We start from the raw sequence: 14,357 nt of genomic DNA, 5'->3' as shown, positions 1-14,357 counted from the left end.
TAAAGGGCTGTATTTCATAAACTATTGGAATAGCCTGCCCATTGTCCAGGAAATGATGGAATGACTATGGAATAATGGAATGTTCTTGTGAAACAATTTCAAATATTTACACTTCAAAATTTCTAAATTAGGAGGTTTTAATCATGCATATATATATATATATGTATCCACACAAAATTATATATTCTTATTTTAATAATTCACAGATTTTAGAAAGACTTGGGAAGGTGGACATATTTCTAGGAAACTTCTCTGTGCTCCAGACCATTTATTGATTTCGTTATTCTACCCTGATGCAGGGACACCATGTAGTTTCCACGTTACTATGTTGACACACTTAAAACAGTGACCTTATTTTTAGCTCTAGACAATTAACAGATCTATGTATTGATAATGCATAAAGGATGACTCAAGATAGAATGAAATATTTAATAAACAAGTAGGGCATAGTTGGTGGTTTTCACATCTAAAATGTGAGACATTTTGCCTGCTGGGTGCAAAACTTTACTTGGAAATTATTTCAAAATAAGAATTTATGAATTATTGCAAACCATCCATGAAATACTTACTTTCATATTTTTCTACAAGGGCTACTGCTTTGTAAAAATAATTATTTTTTAAATCCACTGCTTCTACTGAGAAGAAAAAAAAATCAGCTTTACTTTTAATATTTTGTACTATCAGAGCAACATGAATGAATTTAATATTTAAAATTAATTTATTTAAAAATTGGAAGTCCTGCTTGAGAAAAACATTTTTCTCTCCATTACATGGTCTAGAAATTAATCCTGAAAAAAACCCACCATAGAATCTATTAATAGCTATATTAATGTTGCCTATCATTGATATATTTGTAATTTCTCACCTAGTAGTCATACAATAATCATACATAAATACACATGTAACTGAATGACAAGCTGCAAACAATATAGCTTATATAAGATGCTGATAAAGAGTGTGCATCTCCTGAGGTCCTGCCTTAGCCAGTGCCTTGTGGATATCCAAGAACACAGTTTTCTGTGATGAAGGTTGCTGCTTCAAATCATATTACTCACCAGTCCTTATGCTAACAGGCAAAGTGATAAAGCTTCACCACTGAGGGCTTAGATATTCACTTTGTGTGCACACAATAATATTGTAGACACTAAGTGTAGGTGCCTGATGACTAGCTTTTGCCACAGCTTTGCATTACTCCTTCTTACTTTTCAGTGTTTAAAATTGTTTAAACATCTAACTGTTAAATGTTCATGTTCTGCTTGAAAATGTTGAATTATTCTTGAAAATGTTTTCTATTTTCACTTTATGTTTTCAGTAAAATGAGAACAATGCTGATTATAAGACAACAATCTACCAATACATATTTATGCACATATTTATCTGCCATTTTTTCCTACTTGCTGTATGGGGATATAGCGGAAGATTTGGCGAGGAGGTTAGTTAAATGTAAATACGCTCAAGTGACTTGCACCTGTCTGTAGAAAAAGCACACACATCACACTAATTGTCTTACTGACCTTGTGTGCTTGATGAGTAGAAGCTCTGTGTTAGATAACACAGGCCTGGGAGAAACTCTGGGCACCTTATCACTGTGTCTGAGATTCCTCCTTTGTTGTGAGAAAGAGCGGGAGGCTGCGCCTGCCTGAAGCCTTGAAATACAGGCGAGCTCAACAAGCCCAGCGATCTTCCAGCAGGGCTGAACTGACCAGCGCCTGCGTCCCCGTTTGTGTCACCTCTGCCTGGGAGCTCAGGTGTGGCTTCGGAGATCCCCCAGTAGAGAGGTAACTAAAATAAAACTTGCTCTTTGCAAATGCATCCGTGGCCTCTGGCTCTTCTTGCAATGTGCCTGCGTATGTGCACACACTTGCAATCAGTATTTCTTCATAGAGGAAATATCTCACAGTGTCTTTACTATATAGGCATGGAGATTTTATTTCATAATGCAAATTTAATGCAAATTTAATTATTAATCCATATTTCAAATAGGAAGCTTCTCTGCTTACTAATAATGTTATTGTGTGGGGTTGTTTTGTTTTCTTTTGTTGCTGTTCTGGTTTGTAGGGTTTTCTTGAGGTTTTTTTTTGGGTTTTTTTTTTTTGTTTTTATTTTGTTTTGGTTTTTGTTTGCTTTTAACATAGGGAAACAGAATAGAGTAATTTGACTAAGTTTTGAAACACCATCGAATTACAGACAAGTTGTAAGAACGTATTGTTGTAGGGGTAAATATCTTGTTTGTGTTAAAAAGTTGTAGAAACACTACGAAGGAATGTAATGAGATAAGGTCTTCTTATACCAGAGTTTGCCAATAACATTGAAACTTTGTCCATGAGTTGAATATATTGCAATGCATTTCTGTAGAAACTATGTCATCCTTTCCTCCTCCCATGAAGATTTTACTTTCAGAATTCTTCCAATTTGACAGAATTCATAGAGAATTATGGATGACAAATCCACATAATTTTTTTTTTTTAAATGAATCAACATGTCTCTTCTTCCCCATAAATTTTTGCTTAACTTCTGTGAAACTTTTTCTGTCTTTTTTTTTTTTTTTTGTGATACCAACTAAGTGCCATACAGCTTTTTTTGTTGTTGTTTAACTAACATTACTGTTTATATGGCAATTGCCTCTGCTTCTCTGGTGTACTGGCAGTTCTTGGTGGACTGACAGTAAATTGCAATGCCCTAAGACAGTTTCAGAAGTTGATAATTTAAGAAATAAACTTAGAAATTAAGGACTCTCTTGATGGGACATTAATTCAACTGATGGATAATAAAAATTACCTCAAATATTTACTGTGAAAAACATGAATAAAAATTAGCAGCGTTAGTGTTTTCAGTGACAGTTCAGAGACTTTAGAAGTTGATTGGTATTTCACACTAGATGAATTATATTTTTACTTCATGCAATGACACTATTACATCTGCAGGCAGCCATCAATCACCTTCTGATCTACAAGTCATGGATCACTGCTACTAGGATTTTATTAAATTGGTAAGGAAAAACTCTGAACTTCTTTGAAGGAGATGACATTTTATGGGGAGAAAGATAATACGATAAAACGAGCTGTTGTTATTGTCTAGAATAAATGGACAACAAATACACATTTGAAAAGGAAACCAATGAAAGGCAAAACTGATGTGAGTAATATAGAATACTGTCTACTTTTTCTTATTTATTTAATTCTTTATTTGATTTTTCTGACTTAACCCAAAGTTTTCAAGTATTTTAACATCTAGGAGGTTTAAACCATCTATTCTTGTCTATCTTTTACTGTTAGTAAATCTAGCAACATCTCTTTAAACAACTAAAAACAACAATAATTCATTTACCTTTCTTACGGTTTTGCAATATAATTATATGAACAGCTAACTAAAAGGCTATAACTGAAGTCACGCATAAATAAATATTATATTCATTCTTTTATTTTGTCCTCAAAACCTTTTTGATAAAACATGTATCTAAGCAAGTTTTGTAGTATTAGGGTACTATTACATGTCTTGTATTATTATAGAAAATGAATTATTAGCATTGTCTTATTATATAGCCCAGAAGTAATAAATTTGTATGAAAAAACAAATGTTGGTTTAAAATTTTTTCTTCCTCCTCTTTTCTTATGTTCTGCCTTTGCCAAAAGAAAACAAAACAAACTGTTTGAGAAGGACTGGAATAAGCCATCAAAGAGCAGAGATACACAGTGAGAGAAGGGACAGAAAATAACAGATTTTTTTAATCTGTTGATTTACGAAGCCTCTCATTGATTTGAATAAGGTCAGGTCCAAAAGAAGAATGAGTTTAAAAAAGCAAGTGAATCAATATAAAGTTGTTTGCTCTGTAATTTATGTTAAATTTTCACTACTTAATTGAAATCTTTAAAATAATTTTCCTATATTTTTTCAACTGGGCTTTCTTCTGAAATTCTATACTTTTTCCTATTTCTCTATTCTGCTAATAGTTATGTTATTCTTTGAACTCTTTCTTGTGACATAACAGACTTTTTTCATTCTTTCTTTTCTCAGAAGTATCCAAGTTGGTGAGAAGTGATCAGGAGAAGTAAATGAAGTCACAAAGGAAAAAAAGAAAAAAAGAAGGGACCTGGTGATCACAGATTCATTTTTTGATCAGGAATCCAATATATTAATGGAAAGAGTTAAACCTGTATTATCATTAATATGCATACAGGCTTCTTCTGTGGCCTTCCCATGACACAATAAGTTAAATTTCTGCACAACACTGTTAGGTGGTATTAAGACTGCCATATGATAATGCAGTTTCACTTCTGCTATAAATTCCCATTTAGGAAAAAAAATCAGTTTTAAATACTATTCCATTCCAGTCATCTTAATCATCCTCTGTCTCCTAAAGAGTATCATTTCGTCTATATGGTCATTAACAAAGCCTGTGAACCAGTAAACTATTAAAAAACAGGCAATATTTAACAGCAGAACTGTTTTTACCATAGGAGTTCTTCATGTTATTCTGCCCATGTAGGAATAAATGTCTACCACATTAACATCTTCATATGAGCTGATCACTCTCAGCTGTCTTTATAAAAGCCAGAGAGAAATAAATATTTCTTGACCATGATTCTAAAGATACCTAAAATAATTCAGGGAAATTATGTCCTTATATTCTTATTTCTATGTAATGGCTATAAAGGAAGCCTAAATAACTTATTTAGATGTTTATATATATGTTTATTTGGATAAATCCCACATTAAACCCAGTCTTTGCTGGCTGCCTTCTGCGATAGGAGTATTGGTGAGCCTTCAGAAGGAAAATGTCACTGATTTTATCAGCCTAGAAGGGTTACAGGAACTAACCAGTTCTGCATTAACTATAAACAGTTGAATTCTGAAAAGAAAAAATAAAAAAAAAAAAAAATTATTTATTTGATTGATTTTAAAAGCGTTAATTTGAGAGATGACTGTCTTGAGGATAAGCAGAACTTTTTCTAAAACTGCAAGGAAAAGTTATTTTATGGGAGGTTGACAGAATATTTAGTTGTAAAAAAGGTAAGATAGTCTAATTTTTTATTTTTTTTTTTTTTTAAAGGCAGTATTTTTGGTCAAATTTCTACAGAATAAAATTATTTTTTGTAAATGTTCAATACATTTTCAATTAAAAGACGGAAATTCTTTTCTGTTGCATAGAATTAAGCATAGTTGTGGTCAGAGGAAAAAAAACTTAGCTTTGAATAACCAAAAAACTCACAAAATGAAACCATGAGAGTTTTAAAGCTTTGCTCCTAAGATGTCCTCAAGTGAACAGTCTTAGTTCTCATCTTTGGAATACATTGTCATTCTTGGATAAAAGAGCATAACCTCTTTAGTTATTGATTCTTATAGCAGACTTATAAATGTGAATAAAAAGGCTTCATGTCTTTATTGAATTTTTGTGGTAATAAAATATTTTAAATTTTCAGATCTAAAAGGCAATTTAAAAAGTGTTATTTATCTAAATTAATATTGTTAAAACTAACTTGGCAAATATATAAATCCTTTCCAGGTAATCTGGAACCATCTATGACTGCCATAGATCAGTTTATACATCTTCTTGGGTTTATCTAGAATGATTACATGAAGGTGCAAAGTACTTAATTTGTAAACCATTTAATCCATGCATTAGTGCAAACTAGGAAATAACTAACTGGATAACATCTTGTCAGAAAAGTCCTTGAGCTTCTAGATGTACTAGTTGACTATGTGCCACCTCAGTGCCTTTGTGGCAAAGAAGGTGAGCAGCCACCTGGGACATGATCTCTGCTCAGCAGTGGTGAGATACTTTTGGAGTGGTGGGTGCAGCTCTGGACTCCTCAGTACAGGAGAAATGTGGACCAACGTTGATGTAAGTCAATGAAAGGCAACAAAGATGATTACAGTTTTGGAGTATATAGTACAGTATATGGAGAATATGGACGGTCTAAAAACCTGGGACTATTCAACCTGCAGAAGAAAAGGTTTAGGGAGATCTTATTGGTATTTATAAATACTCGATGGATGGCAATAAAGAAGATGCAGATTCTTGAGTGGTATTCAGTGAAAAGACATAGACAATGGGTGCAAACTGAAAAACAGGAAATAACACTTAAACGTAAGAAAAAATGCCTTTACTGTGAAGCCAAAGAAATACTAGAACAGCTTGCCCAGAGATGTTATGGAGTCTCCGTTGCTAGGGGTATTCAAAACCTGGCTGGACATAGCCCTGAGCAACATGCTGGATCTGATCCTGCTTTGATTAAGGTGATTGGACTACACAGTCTTGAGGGGTGCCTTCCTACTTCAGTCCCACCTCTAAAATAGGTGAACTTAGAGGCATGAAAGAAGAGATACATGCTCATTTGGAAACCCTAATAATTTCTCAGAAGCCCTATGACATGACAGTGGAAAGAATTTTTAAATGTCTGCATGCCTGATTTTTTTCATATAAAAGATTTGACCTTATGTTTGGTTTATTATAATCTATTATTAATTATGCTGGGCCTAGGCATTTTATAGGCATGTGATTATTGCACAAATTTGAAATAATTAACTCGAGTTTTTTCTACGGCTTATAGTACATTATAAAAACATAAATCAACTGAAAAAAGAAAAAAACAACAAGGTAAACCTTTTCCTCTGTCTTCTTGGTGTCTTCTGAAGGAAGAGGAGATGGGTCTGCAATTATTAGAACTAGTAATAAAAACATTTTTGGTTAAGTTAAAAACAAAAACAAAACAAAACAAAACAAAACAAAACAACAACAAAAAAACAACAGTGGAAAAAACCTCACAAAAACTAAACAACATAAAAACCCCAAACCTCTCATGATGCTAAGAACTGCAAAATAACTATACTAATGATTTGACATTCATCATCAATTTGCAGCATTTGCTGTGGTAGCTGGCAGTCCACTTAAAATGAATCCCAGGAGGCAGGCAGTGCTTGACTCACAGACAGTTAGCCATGGATATTAAATGATCATGAGAATCTCAGAGCTGCAAAATTCTGGGGTCACTGCTTGCTATTGTATAAGTGTGTGTTCGAGCACTGAATACTACTTGTACATAATGAGGTTGAGCTTAGATATATTTAGACCTTAGAAAGCTTTTCTGCCTGTTCTTAAGCAAATGGATTTATCTGAGTATGCACAGGTAGAAATGGTAAGTACTGAAAAGGAAACAATACAGGATTCCACTAACTGGAAAAAAAAAAAAATAAAAAGCTAGTTTGGAATTCTTTTACCTGGAATCGCTTATTAATATTGGTATTACATTTTTGTGAGATTTTGTGTAACAGGAGTGATTTACAAAAAAAGACAAAAAAGGTGTGAAAATAATGTATTGTTCACATCTCTACTCTCTTCCTTCTTCCCCAAAACACGAAGTCCTCTTTTTTCTATCTCTAAAATAAAAATCTGCTCTAATTATATAAATGTTATGTAATTGCATATTTCAAAGAGGTATACAGCTATAACACTGCTAATCCAAGCAGAGAGACTTTTTAATAAGAAAAAAAAAAAAAATCAGAATGTGCAATATATTATAATTTAACCATATTGAATACTATTATTTTAAAGATCAGTTATATGTATTATGTACAAGCTGTCAATTACATTTAGGAATTAAACTGTATTTTCAATGTAAAAGCTTATTTCATGAAGGTTTTTTGTTGATGAAACTGACTTACTAAATAAATAATTCACAAATATTTGAGGTTTATCTAATTTATTAGAATTTTGAGAAAAATGATTTGGATCTGTATTTTTTGGTTTAAAATCACTAATAACTAGGAAAGATATTGTAAAAAGTTTTTGAAGTTTTCTTTAACTTTTTTCCTCAATTTTAGACATAGCATGAAATTTTAGATGAACCTTCTGTTTATATCATGAAAGTGATTAAAATAATCAGACCCAAAAGAGGAGTAATTTCAGTATGCTTCGTGCTTCCTTGTCAAATAATATCCCTCTTGTAAAATTAAGGTGAATTTAATTCTAATATATATCATAAAAAGGAGATTCTAGGGAGTCTCAATCAAATCACATCTTGTTTTAGCACTGTGTTCAAGACAATTAAATTTCCTATTTTCTGTTCTTGATGAGAGTTGAACAAGTGAGTTATTTTTAAGTCCTGGTTCCATCCCATGCTCATAAAATTATAGACTGAAGATTTTCAAATAAAGTAAAAAGTCAACTCCCGTAGAGACTCACTTATCCTTGGGAACGAAAAAAAAATAAAATGTCATTGCTGTCTCCTTTCAATTGCAATGATTCAGAGGAAAGAAAAGGAAGTGGTCTAAGATCAGCAGAAATTCTACCAAGAAAATTCGTACAATATGATACAGTGCAAAATCTACCGGTATGCCACAAAATCCAATACTGTAAATTTGTGTGAAAAAAGTAGCATTTTGGCAGCTTCTCACAGTCTAAACTGGCAATTGAGGATGCTGGCAAATATTTCACAGTGAGTATAAAGTTATATTTCAGAGTGTAACACTGACATCTGTAACACACTACAACAGCTAACAAGGTTAGATAACAGCCAGTATTTAATTCACATTATTGAAGTTTTGGGAAGAAGAAACTTCTGGGCTATTCTTGACAATGATATTGACATTGACCAGTCAAAACAAGCTGCATGATATAGGTCTGACACTCGCACGACTGTGTGTGTATAACGGAAGACTACAGGAACTGTTATTTTTTGAGTGTTCTTAGTACATGAAAATCTGAGCTATCTTTTCAAATACTAAATATCTTTAGATGGTAAAGGTGCCATTTCTGCTTATCTCATCATACTTCGATACATACTCATGAAGACCTGAGGCGTTATGGAGTTCACCATGATGTTTATTTTATGTATAGCAGAATTCTGCATTTTTTTAATATTTAAGCTGCTAAAATAAGTAATTATATCAATTCAGAAGAAATTAAGAACATGAAATGGAAAAACAACAAAAAAGTTTACTTATTTATTTTTTAGGAATTTAGCATCTAGAAAGTTGATCTACAAGAAGAAATCAATAGGTAGCCAGGCAGCTAAAGTATTTGAGTTAATAATGAATGAAATCAATTATAATGAATTGTCTGAATGACATTTAGGATAAAACAAGAGTAAATATTTTACAGTCAGTACTGAATCATACTGTTTGCCTCTTCAAAATAAAGTATTTCAAAAAGACTGAAAAAAGGAAGAAAATATATTTCTGTGAAACTTGATTGGAAATACTGATTTTAGGGTGATTTCTGTTTAGTTTTTCCAAAAGAAAAAAAAAAAAAAGCACAAAGACAAACAAACAAACAAACCACCCAACAAAACAGCAATTTAGACAGATAAAAAACTTTATTTCAGAAGCAATATGCAATGAAATGTTTAACAGAGTGGAATTCAACAAACAAATGCTTGCTTTACTAATTGTGCACTTTCATCTTCGCCAGTAGCAAATGCACTTAAACAATCAGACTGAAACTTCAAACCATTATTATGACATTGGACAATAGCAGATTCAGTTACAACACATGTATTTCTTTGTATATTTTTTTCCTCTTTGTTGCTTGTCTCAAATTAGGAATATTGAATAACTTCAAAACTTTAAAATAACTATATTTTCTTTCATTCTGCATGTCTTTATGTAGACTTAAATTTTGGTTACTAGACTTCGTGGAATAATTATCTGTCTAAATAGAGACAGAATTTAATATCAAACTCTAAGCACTCGAGTCTCCATAGAAAATCAGTTCAAGTTTCTAAATTAGTTTTGATATTTAATATAGGGCTTTTGAACACCCTAGGCTATATTCTAAATCACATTCAACATACACCATATCCAAGTAGAATATATGAATGTTAGGGAGAGGGAGGGTTGTGTCATTGTGAATTTTTAGACAGATTTGGCTAACTGAAAATGGGTAGAATTGCTGATAGACCTTTTTTTGTTTGATTGGTGGTTTCATTTGTTGTTTGATTTTCATTCTTCATTTTTTTGAATTTTTATTCATTGTACTTGTCAAATAAGATTATTTGGTGTCATCTTAGTTTAGCTGTCTGAAAACTGGGATTCTTTCCCCCAAAAATCTGATTATTTCTGTAGCCTGTTTCTACCTGTGCAGAGAATGAGGCATTTCCATGTTGTGACTCAACCCATCCGAAGATAAAACTCTAAGGGAGAGAAGTTGAATTGCATTCTAAGGTACCTATCTCTCTGCACCAAAATCAGACAGAAAATAGCTTCTTCCAGTAAAAAACTTTTCATTAGAAGTCACTATAACAGAAATCATGCTCTTGTTTTGTCTTCTATAAGAAAATCAAAAACCCCGCAAATATTTTTTTGCTAGTGTGAAAGATGTTTACACATTACGGAAAAAGAACGTGAAAGATTCTATATGTTCATATTGTTGTCTAGAAGGCAACTTTATGCTGATGGAGAAATCAGTTCTCATCCTCAAGGCCAGAACCCTGTCTCTGACCTGTAAAACATTTATTACAAAAATGGTCTTCTTTTTTATTGAAGGGTACATTATCTGTTTGATTCACATGCATTAGTTCTACTAATTATATTAGACCTTGGGTATGAGTAAATGTCTTATAATTCTGAAAAATAACAGTGCTGTCAAATTTAAGGTAAGCTTGACTTTCCCCATAATAAGGAAAGATGCTGTTTGTCTCTCTACAAGATTCAGAAAAAGTTATATGTATTTTATATGGTAAGTAGGCACCAAGAAATTATTGTAGTATATATGTTTTCTTGTTTGATAACTGAATTATAATTCTGCTTGCACTCGAATTCAAATAAATGGATTGAATTTGGAAGTAAAGAACTCAAGTGATTGATTGCAGTCTTAGAAGTTATTGTAGAACAAAGTTGGAACATGAAATTATTTTTAACAGTGAAATCACATTTTAGGACCCATCAAAGACAAAACCACGATACGTTTCTCTATGCTGAATTAGTTGAATCGTGGATGAAGAAAAGGTGTTCTCATTTTATCATGGGATGTTGTTTGTCAGTTGCTTGCAATGTGCTTATGTGTGGAGACTGGATTGCTACTCCAAAAAGAGTTTTTAGAGAAAATAGAGGCAACTTGTAAAATTCTGACATTAATGGAACTTCTCACAGTTGCTATCAACCTTATTATAAAACTACTTGGTTTGTTTTTTTTTTTAAATCTCGTGTCTGTAGTCTTTTTAAAATTCATGAACTCTCCATTTTGCCCTCCAGCATTGATACTGTAATCCCAATGAGCTTTCATGTTATGAAATGAAATTATAAGTTCACATATCTTTCTTCATATGAATGACAGTTCTTTCTCTTCTTTACCAAATACACTCTCAACATCCCGCAACACCTTTGCACCTGCCAGAGTTTGCCAAAAAAATCAGTCCAAACTAAAAGAGAACTTAGGATTTGCTATGCTGCATTCTATAACACCTGTCTCAAACACATTTCTGCTGACATACTTTTGTCGCTCTTTTTCCTTCCTCTTTTTCATGTTAGGAATGTTTACTTTACAAACATGAAATTTTAACCAGTGAAAAGATTAAACATGTCTGAAAGGGACATGAGCCCTTGACAGGAAATATTGGCAAAAAAATTGAAATATCTGAACTAAATTATCTTCTTAGTAGCAAGAATATATGTGTCATTAGACAATGATACACATGAATACTCACGATTCACAGTAAGGGATACATTGTTTAAGAGTAATATTCTTTCTTTCAAAAGAGAAACATGATGAGGACTTAAATCTCTATGACAAAATTAGTTGTTCCACAAAAAAAAAAAAAAACACACAACTTTAATATAGGTAGTTTTTCTTCAATTACTTTTGACAAGGAAAATTTGTGATGACAGCCCCAAAGATGATCATAGTGACGTCTTCATATCTGATGTGGGAATTTTTATCTAACAGAAAAAAAAAAAAAAAGAGAAGGGTTCAAAAAGATGGGATCTTTGTTCCCGAACAAGTTTAAGCTTTCCCAAACAATATTGAATATGCATTCAATTCTTATTCATAAGTCCCTACCTCCTTTTAGGTGCTCCGTATTTATGTAGCTCACTTTTTAAAAACTCCAATGGCTGAAACTTTTTTTCTAAACTGTTTAGGAATTTAGTATTATTTTTGGCAGGTGTATACAAACGGATCAGAGATAATTTTGATTTATTATAAAGAATTCTATCAGGTGTGAGAAAACTCTGTCACTCAAATCCCTCTCAACCGGTTTTGCATTTTAAGGGTCTGTTAATAAGTAGTACACACTGTTATTTCGACAAGAAAGCCTCTTTTTTCTTTTTTTCTTCTTTAACACTATAACTGTTAAAAAAGACAGCACAGCGTAAGTGTACTTTTTACAATATACTACAGCAAAAGATCCCCAGGTGCTAGGGTTATTTATAAAAATATTCTGCGTTTTCTAAGTTTCTGTGAATCTGTGGAATATACTGTTATGAATACAACAAGAAGAATTTGTAATTGAAATTCAAACTCATGCTAACCGTACCTTTTTTAATTTTTCAGCAACCTATATTACATTTAACTAAAAGATACACAGCAACTACTGTAGTATCCTTGGAAACTAATGGATCTGTGTGGTGGGGGGGGAAATTACAAAACATTATTTTATACATCAAAGGCTCTGGTTTTTGTTTATTAGATAATTCTGTAGGCCCCTCAAAACTATCTCAAAGAATTTTATCCTCCAGAACTACCTAGGATAAAAACATTATTAGACTTCAATCCTAGTACACAGATTTGAAGTGTTTATGGAACCTTTTCATTCTATTGTTGTAGCTGCTGATATAAGCATAAAAAGTATGCAAATTCCTGAAGTCTAAACATGCAGAAGTGAAAAAGTACATACTGAAACTAGCAAGCAAACAAAAAATAGATGGTAGGAAGAAAACATTTTAATTAGTGTGGCAAAAATATTCAGAGAAAGAAATGTACATGAAGACTGCAATTTCTATCTATTGAGGTATCTTGCCAGTATGTGGAAATGGTCTGAAATTATTTTTTTCAGTTAGAAGTAGCTTTGAATAATTTTCTTTAATATTTTAAAAAGTATTTCAAAATTAACAATAAATGATTTTTTTTTCCCATAGAACCTCATATCAAAATCCATTTTCAGTTTCCGCAGCCTTCCATGCAATCTGTCTGCAGTCTTCAGTGACAGCTTCTCACACCACAGACACAATGAGAATGGAACAGACGTGAATACTGAGAAGACAGACACTGTGTCTGCGTAGGCAGGTGCAGTGTGACATGAGCTTTCTCTGCCCACAATCCAGTCTGGCAGGGCATATGCCGGCCATAACCCAGGAACCACATGGCAGCACTAGCACAGCACTGTGCCTCCTGAGAGGAGGGGTTTATTAACTCAGATCGAATGCTATGACAATAGTTCTGTGAAGCTTCTGTACTGGCACTGGAGTTTATACAGCCAGTTCTTATGAGAAGCAAAGGAAATGCTTTTTTGTCTACACTCATCTATATAAATGTGCCTTCTTTCTTGCTCCGTGATATTTTACACCTCATCATACTTATGCATTGACTGGACTTCTGCATTTTGTCACTTTTCAGGAAGCTGGATATCTAAATGAGGTTAAATTGCAAAGTAAACGCAGGGACAATCCATTATGGGGGTTTGTTAAGAGTTATCAGCAAGTTGCAGAGGTCACCACACAATTTATTTATGAACCATTTTTCTATACACTTACATATACTCATCAAACTCACAGAAAACAGATTATTTAAAAGTTTAAAACTTTTTCAACAATAAATGGAAAACAAAAAACAAACAAACAAAAACAACAGCATACTCACTGGTGTTCTTTATTCAGATTTTCTGACTTTCTGGCTGTTGCATTTGTAGCAGTGCATTTTCATTTTCAATGCACCATATACATTTCTGTACTTCAATCACATTCAGACAGATCCTCTTCTTATCATTGCATCAGGATGATCTCTCAGTTCCTTTTGTAACCTTGGAATGTATGTATGCTTCTAATCTGGCTTCTGAAGAACCTGATGAAAAAGGCAGACTTCCAGGTTGTTACTAAGTGACTCAGAATTTAATTAGTAACAGAAAGTTAGAAGATCCTAGCAGCTAGTAACAGTTCCAGTCCTCAGGCTAATAATGACTTTTTCTGAATTTCTATTGTAATGTGGAATCTGTAACCTGTATGTAAAGCAGGATGAATATTTGGGACACAATCCTCGGAGCAGACACATCTCCAGGTAATTCTTTGATTGACCTACATGTACTCGGGTATCTATCCCGCTGAAACATATATCACCCCCATCTCGTGATCTCTTTCAGGTTCATTGCATGGTTACTTTTTTATGTTGCATTTGCCAATTTCTCTATTATGATCACTTTATCAATTCA

At 32.8% G+C, this 14,357-nt stretch overlaps 1 long non-coding RNA gene across 1 annotated transcript; it reads right to left on the bottom strand.

The window, feature by feature from the left end:
• Positions 1-9,295: 9,295 nt before the first annotated feature.
• Positions 9,296-13,891, bottom strand: LOC139827530 (uncharacterized). The gene is made up of 2 exons (XR_011738211.1): positions 13,793-13,891; positions 9,296-11,874 (listed from the first exon to the last, which is right to left on the bottom strand). It is a non-coding gene; the product is annotated as an uncharacterized lncRNA (long non-coding RNA).
• Positions 13,892-14,357: the final 466 nt, after the last annotated feature.

Source organism: Patagioenas fasciata, chromosome 1, assembly GCF_037038585.1.
Source record: "Patagioenas fasciata isolate bPatFas1 chromosome 1, bPatFas1.hap1, whole genome shotgun sequence".
NCBI lineage: Eukaryota > Metazoa > Chordata > Aves > Columbiformes > Columbidae > Patagioenas > Patagioenas fasciata.
This window is presented reverse-complemented; position numbering and strand designations above follow the sequence as displayed.